Consider the following 6,207-nt stretch of genomic DNA (forward strand, 5'->3'; position numbering starts at 1 on the left):
TTTTTTGCTATTTTGTGCTGAACATATCTGATATGAGATTTCCAGGAGAATTTGTCATCAACTATGACACCTAGAAATTTAATTTCATATACTCGTTCTATACTGGCTCCCCCTATTTTCACTTGCAGTTCGTTATCTAGTCTACGATTCCCAAATACCATAAATTTAGTTTTATCCATATTCAGAGTTGTGTATGTTCCCTCCCAGTTTTTCTATGAATTTAATGAACAGTGACTCATTCGCCTGCCTGTCTTTGAAGCACAACATGCATCTCTCATTGTTTTGTCCTCACGTGCCTGCGTGTCACCACTATGTTGTCCCTCCATTAGAGATGTGCCACTGTGTGCAACGGGACTGATCTGAAATGACAAAGCCACAGTCAAGGGAAATGGATCCTGGCAGTGCAGTGAGTCTTCCATTCTCCCTCTGGCATCCTCTGAAACATTAATGACCCCAAGCTGAATCTGATCTGGCCTTCTTTACTCAGAGTTTTATCTTTTCTCAGAACTGCCTGCCCACTGATCACATCCACTTATGTCCTCAAAGAAAATAAAAACTACTGATTAGTTGTGGCAAAATTAGCTTTAGTTATCAGGATAAATAAACCCAAAATAAACTGAAGAAATGAGATGAAGAAAACAGAATAAACTGCTTATAAATCAAATAATACAGTATTTAAATACACTTCATTACTTGTAGTAAAAAAAAAAAAAAAAGATTCTAAACAAAGTTGTAAAGTGGGTTAATTCAAACAAGGGTCCAGATCAGATGAGCTGATAAGAAGCTGAGTGACAGGAAGTGCCACGAGACATCTGTGGCAGGTGAAATAGAAATCCTAACGCTCCAGTGAACACTTAAACAGATATAGGAAGTTTAAAAAAAGACTAAAAGCCTCCATCACTTCCAATGGGACATCAGTACTCCAAACATACTGTATCAGCATCTTTAAGCAACAGAGAGAAGGTGAAATGATAAAATCATTTTGACAGCCAGTTCACACGTAACATCCCCGATTCATCCACCTCGGGGAGTTGTTGGACAGTTTTACCACACTGCCAGTGGAAACCAAGCCACGTGCATGGTAGCAGAGCGGGTAGGGCCAAGCGCCACTTAGTGAACTGAGGCAGACAAGGTGTCAGTCTCTAAGCCCAGAGATGCAGCAGGCGAGCAGCAGTTATCTATGTCTATTAAGGCGTCCGCTCTGCATGTATCGATTGGGAACAACTCGACACTGTCATCAAAATGCTGACTTACAAAAGGTCGTGCAGGTGGTGGAGAGGTCTGTCTGGTCCAGTTAGTATGAACTTGTTGATGCTGCTTCCCCAGCAGCACTCGATAGCAGACAGATGCTACAGCTCAAGCAAGACCAAGGTGTCCAGGCTGGGCCTTTGTCTCACCTCAGGAGCTTTCACCTTATAGTACGCTGACAGACAAGCTTTATGGCATTTTGAAAGATGGTACGCTGACAGACAAGCTTTATGGCATGGGGGGCATGGGGGGAAAAAAGGACATTAGCAAACAAATGTTCTTTAGATGCACTCACATTCAGACTGCGTGCACACACACAGCCCCTCCCTGCAACTGTTTGCTACAGGGCCAAAGCTTTTACAAAAAGGGGCTAAGGTTAAAAATCTCCCTTGTGACACCACTATCTCCATTAGCTCACAGTTCACTGGGGTATCCCTCCTACTTCTATGCTCCACTTCCAGGCTAGCACCACTGGAGAGAGAAGACGAGAAAGAAAAACAACCAACCAAATAATGTGTACTACTGACAAAAAAAAGTACCTCAGCAGCATCAAATTACAGAGCCTTAAAAGAACTATGCAGTTGTGACTGGTTTTTAAAGATGCACATCTTCAAAGGGAGTAAATACATTGTTGGTGTTGATATTGGCCTTCCCACAGATTAACACTAAGAATGATAAAGAATAACCATGTCCTTTACAGCACTGAAAATGACAACAAAATGAAAAACTAAACAACGTCGTCTTTGTTCTAAAACAATTCCCCTGGTAACCTGGGCATTTTATGAAACAACATGGGGTTTATTCACAGAAGATAAAACATTTGCTGCTATCCTTCAACAGATCAGACAATACTTTAAAGTGTCTACACTGGAATATAAAGAAAGAATTCATAGCAAACATGCAACCCAAAAAGGCGCAAGGATACTTATTCAGGTATTGTACAGTTTTAAGGTACTGGCAGTTCATTCTATAGCTAATCTGGACTGTATAAAAAGCAGCTCATCTCAGAAAGCAGCAGTGGAGCTGGACGGGACCTGAGGGAGAGGCACTAAACATGGCGGTTTTTCCTGACAAGCACAGCGGGGCCTGGGGAGGTTAGGGGCAGACAGGAGAGCTGGCCACGGTCTGCGGGGGCCTCTGGGGGCCTCCGGGGAAGCCCACTGGATAAATAGTTCACTCAGAACCCCTTGCTCTCTAAGAGGCCACCAGGAAATATGGGATGGAAAAAGAAAATGGAGAGGCCTTATCTCGCTCTCTAAGGATTGGTACCTGTTTGTATACTAGACTGATCCATAAACACTGGTGCATGACTGCACTGATATAGTCAGCCTCACTTCATTCCTGCAAAACAAACCAGTGTCACATCAACCTTTGTCCTGTCAGGACACACAGCATCAGGACCTAGAGCTTCATTCTCAAAACACATGCCTTCAATTTTTATTACAGAAAAAACCCCAAATTAAAACTCAATCCTAAACTCCTCTGCTGTATTCTTTCACCAGATGTCCATCCTCTACACACCTCGCTATACAACTGTGCTGTTGTAGTCCAGCAAATTAAATATAAATGGAGATCTGATATCAGTGACCCGAAATATGCCGACCGCTCCCCACATGCCTAAACAGCACACACAGTCATACGCTACGTGCAGCTGACCTGAAGAGTGCTCGTGGAAATTAATACATCAGTCGAGGCTTCAAATAAATGTAGTTGTTAATCGAAGTTAAACTGCAGGTGTAAAGTGAAACTGCAGACTGTGTGTCAGATTTCACACTGGAACATTTTATCCCCTGGCGCCGTGATACAGGTAAAGGCCACACTTACGCCATATTGAGTCCAAAGACCCGCACACTGCACTGGAAGCTCCTGCAGATATTAACAAAGCCTCATTTCAATCTAATCAAACATCCTGTCTGATAATACATCTCTGCTACATTGAACCGCTGCTGTGTTACATTAGATGCACTGCTCAGTGTCTTTTGATCCAGCACCTGTAGAAGTGTTTTTGGATGTTCATTACTATGTCCCGTTGTTACACGTAATTTAATTATTAACCCAAACCAAAATCTGACAAACATCTGAGATAAGCCTACAGCCTGTATACAACAGTCAAATAATACTACAGTAATATGATTTTCTCTGCATTCTTATGTGCTGTATTGTATATGCACTGGTAAAATGTAACAATATACTGTGTTTAAGTGCAGTGTGGAGGTAGTATTTTACTTTACGTATATCCATTTATTGATACTTTATACTTGTACTACAAGTCTGGAGGAATATGGTATCCTACTTTCTAATCTACTACAGTTATATGCTGGTCACACAAATTAATATTTAATAAATAAAGCATCTGTAATAGTAATACTACATTGTATGTAAAAACATTTGGGAGTTATTCATTGCAACAAATAGTTTTACTTTTGAAAAATAAATGCATCTTGGATGTTAAATTTTTTAATTAATAAATTAAGATGTTTAAATTTTTTCCAGTGTTATACTTGATTGAAATACATGATTTGAAGGCATGTTTTCAGGGCCTTTAAATACATTTGGTTGATTACGTGCCTCTACTTAGGTGTAATTATGAACACAGGACCTTTACTTGAAATGGCGTGTACGGTGAGTGACAAATCCATGGCCCTCCAGACAAACAGTGCCCTCCTGAGCTGGAATGTGATCACTGTTTTTAGTTGTTTGGATTCTTTGTACTGGAAAATAAAAATGAGCCAGTTCCATTACATGAACCAGTTGAACCAATTTGTGCTTTTTTTTCAACATTCTGTATGCACATCTATAAAAACAGAAGAACATCCATGCCAGTCAAACCAATTTCCTTTAGGCCCTATCAGTTCTTAATTTTACAAGATGCATTAAATAAACTTCTGTCCATTAGAAACCACAAGCAAAAGAAGCTATAAGCAATATCACAAAAACATTCATTATAATCCTAGAGGTTGTTTACTCTTGTGCTTTCTGCACCAAGGGACCACTGTCACAACAGAACTTCATCAGCCGGCAATTAATACTGACAACATGAGGGACAAACATGGTGAGAGCAGCAGTGTGCCGACTGTATTTACTTTGTGGCTTTTGTTTAAAGCTTTCATCACACGGCAATACAGAGAGCAAACCTGGGCGGCAGATGTCGGCTAAATCCGACTGTTCAAACATGCTTCTCTCTCTATTCATCTCAAATCAGGTCTTGAGCTGCTCTTTTGCTGAATCTGTCATGGCCAGAGCAGGAAGTCAGTGATTGTACTTCTATTATATTACATACACACAAACGCTTGTGGGGAAGAAAGATGATCCGAGCCTTTGAAGCCTTTGTGTTTACACAGAGGAGCAATACATTGTCATTAAGCAATCATGGAAAAGCATTCTTAGTCCGTGTGCCACTCTGTACAACAGGCTCTTACGTTTAATTATCTAGAAAAGTCTGGAGCAGCAGCATGGGGAACGGGAGGATTTAGTGTTTAATATAGTGTCAGCTCACAGTGAGGCCCAGGCCAGTGATGCTCGTATTAATTCTATGTGATATAGCAGTTGTTGTACTCCTTTTATTACAGTAACTACAAATTTATTATTGTTGCCCTTTTCCCAAATCATTCCACTGTAATCTACACTAATTTGCCAGTTTATTAGGTACACCTACAGTATAAAACAAAAGTCCTGCAAAAACTAAACTAAACTAAAAACATTATGGGCATTTGGGAAATGTATTTCATCACAATAAGAGCTTTTTATAATATTCAGTCTACCCTCACCTATAGAACAGATATACACATACACACACACATACAAATATATATAAATAAATATAGCAGACAGGATAGCTCGGTGGGTAACACCACCAGGGGGTTCGAACCCTGGTCAGGGCACGGTCAATATCCTGCCTGGGTCCTTAGGCAAGGCCCCTAATGCTACCTGCTTAACTCATGGGGCAATGAGAGTTGGAAAAATAAGAGTCACACTGGCTCAGACGTTGCCCGGGTCAGCAAGGTCCGTGTCAGGTGTTGAGGAACTAGGGCTGATGAGAAGTGGGCTACTGGAATAAGACATTCATGGACAAGAGAGGAGAACAGGGAACTATTGGAATGCTACTATACAAGTAACCCCAGTGAGAGGGATTACATAAGGAGGATGTGGGACCTATGGATATTTCGAAAACCAACATCTACACCGACATCGAAACAACTAGTAGCTCAGTGCTATAACATCCGCAAGAAGCACCTGCTATCACAACTAGAGATTGACGAGGTACAACACAAATGCTCCAGCAAGGGGGAGCCAGGACAACAGGTCAGGGGAGAGATATCATCATCATCATCATCATCACCCCCACAATTGGAGATTGGGTACCAAGCCCCAATAACAGGCCCGGATGAGCTTGATTCAAGAGCAGGTGACCTGAGATTGAAGATCATGAGCATGATGGACACCTGGAACTCTTGTAGTCGGTTACCAAGACTAAGTAAAGTGCCTTTTGAAAGTCTACTAGAGGATGTGAATGCAGCACTAAGAACAATCTCTACTATGACCATCACTAAAACCAACAAGCTCATATACACCACAGCAACCATGATCCTTGAGATGCTTGGCTATAAGTTCAACAAAGGCCATAAGGAGCAGTATCCTCCATGGAGAAGGAGGTTGGAGACCAAGATCAAGGCAGCAAGGAAGGAGTTAGCCAGCTATTGGAATTGTAGAAAGGTGTGATGAACAAAGGGGTACCTAAGAAGTACAACTCACTGTCCATACCTGAGGCCTTAGAGACTGCCAAGCAAAGGCTCACAGCCCTGGCCACCTGGCTGAAGAGGTACACCAGAGAAGTTGAAGCTAGGAGAATAAACCGAATGTTCTCCACTGAGCCATCCAAGGTGTATTCTCAGTGGCAGGGTAATAACATGAGAGCAGACCCATCAAGGCTGGAGACTGAACAGTTCTGGAAGAGCATAT

General features: G+C 41.6%; 1 protein-coding gene across 3 annotated transcripts in view; it reads right to left on the minus strand.

The window, feature by feature from the left end:
* Nucleotides 1-127: 127 nt before the first annotated feature.
* Nucleotides 128-6,207, minus strand: part of cunh1orf146 (chromosome unknown C1orf146 homolog) — a 19,767-nt gene continuing 13,687 nt past the window's right edge. Inside the window, exon 6 of one of the 3 annotated variants that reach the window (XM_020610079.1) lies at nucleotides 128-359. The gene's annotated coding sequence lies outside the window, so the exon portion shown is untranslated. Of the gene's footprint in view, nucleotides 360-1,499; nucleotides 1,720-3,747; nucleotides 3,960-6,207 lie in introns of those variants that run through there. The other 2 variants (XM_020610080.1, XM_020610078.1) reach the window with 2 other exon arrangements.

This window comes from Monopterus albus, unplaced genomic scaffold, assembly GCF_001952655.1.
Source record: "Monopterus albus unplaced genomic scaffold, M_albus_1.0 scaffold103.1, whole genome shotgun sequence".
NCBI classification, from domain to species: domain Eukaryota; kingdom Metazoa; phylum Chordata; class Actinopteri; order Synbranchiformes; family Synbranchidae; genus Monopterus; species Monopterus albus.